Here is a 1951-nt window from a genome sequence, read left to right as displayed (position 1 = left end):
ACAAACGAACAACAACAGACGTCGGTTTTGGCGGTTGGTTTTCGGATGGCGGAAACGGGTCGAGGGGTCACACTGTTTGATGTTGGCTACGAGTTACGACAACGAAGGTTTGAGATAAATGTTGCCAACTTCATACACTTTTCTGTTTTGGTTTGAAATCTCCAGAGCGCGCGGTATGTTTAATTAATTTACCGCGATGACGCGGGTGCCTGCATTATAGAATAAAGATAATAATTAATAAGGTCTGTGCATTCAGCGATTCAGCCATTCAGCGCCATTAGGAGCGGTAGAGCAGTTGAGGTACCTGTAAATTCCTGGTAATTTTCCCAAATGTGCATTTCTAAAAATTAAATCCTAACAAGAATACAAGTACCAATAGCAATGGTGTGCCGCGAAATTTCACGACTATTAATAAACGTTTATGTAAAATTTCGGTAATTGGTTAAGATAGTTTTAACGATTCTCTTATCGGGGATATTGTTCACTATTTCTTATTAAATAATTAAAAATATTAGTCAGTTAGTCGTTTGTTGTCTGATTAGTGTGATTGTAATGTATCTTGTTTTTACATTTCAATGAATTAAATATTTAGGATAATTATAATAATATTTCTTCCTATCTTACCATTTTAAACTGATTGTTAGTAATATTATACTGATATACAACTACTTCGGTATCAATATTTAATATGATGAAAGTCTGGTATAAAAAAAAATATGTATACATATTATATAAGTCAGTGACAAGTGTGCCGCGGCTAAATAATGGGTTGGGATTAGGGTGCCGCGAGGGAAAAAGGTTGGGAAACGCTTCAGTGAATAGCTTGTACTCTAGTAAATATTTTACTAAATTATTTATAACCTAGTTCTGCCAATATGTCTAAATAATCATTGTTTTATCAATATTCATTTCTCCAATTAAAATGGTGTTTTCATTATTTGTGTCGTGATTATTAAAAATATTTCGTAATCTAATAAAGAAATCACTAAAGTTTGCTAGCAAGTAGCCAGTGATCTACAGAGTATATATGTGTAGTAAAATTGTTAATCACCTCCATTGATTTTAAAATATTGCTTCCTTAAAAGCTATATTCGGCATAGTTGCAGTTTTGCTGCAAAGCGATTTTTATTTCAAAATGTGTGTGCTTGCATGCTTAATTAGATGACACTTTCAAAACAAGTCGATCAACCTTAGTTTAGAAGTTATGAACAAAAAAAGTCAACATTTTTAATTTTTCCAAAAATCGTGTTTTTGTGTTTAAAATACTAAAATTTCAAGTTTGTGGAAATTTTGTTTTTTGGAGAATGTTCGTATTCACCTATTGTACTTACTTGGTTACTTTTTACATTATTGTTTTGTTAATAAACCCGTAAAACTGAATTATAAAGTTATTTTAAACATTTACGTATTAATGTAAGTACGATAGGTGGATTCTCATTTCAAATAAAATATAGAGGAACAATTGCAGTTTACCTCCCCCTCGCCATTTTGAATTTTTTTTATCAGAATTGGTCGCTCTCACTTAGTTTCGAAGTTATGGCCTTCCAAAGTTTTCAATTTTACGCAATTACATAAATAAGTGTATATAGTAGCTCCCTTCGCCTACCGGCTCCGGTCGCTAAACACGAGGTCCTCAAACCCCCCGGGGCTGAAATAGCAAACCTGTGGGGGGGAGAGCATACCTGCCCTGCGGGCAGACGGATGACCTAACAAGTAAACTTAACCTTGTTAGTTATAGTAACACAAGTATAATATAGTTTCCATCGTCTATCGGCTACGGTCACCAAACTCAAGGGACCTCCTTCAGCCTACCGACACCGGTCAGTATCGTGTAGTGATGCCATGCTAGCGGCACTCGTCGCTACGCTCCTCGGCGCCGTCGCTCCGCTCCGCAAATCGAAAATATCCCCCGACTTGCTGTGTAACACCACCTCAAGTTGGTCACAGGGTA

Source organism: Diuraphis noxia, unplaced genomic scaffold (assembly GCF_037042655.1).
Source record: "Diuraphis noxia isolate RWA-SAM2 unplaced genomic scaffold, SU_Dnox_SAM2 contig0002, whole genome shotgun sequence".
In the NCBI taxonomy this organism is placed as follows: domain Eukaryota; kingdom Metazoa; phylum Arthropoda; class Insecta; order Hemiptera; family Aphididae; genus Diuraphis; species Diuraphis noxia.
The sequence above is the reverse complement of the archived record's forward strand: the minus strand, read 5'-3'. Positions refer to the sequence as shown.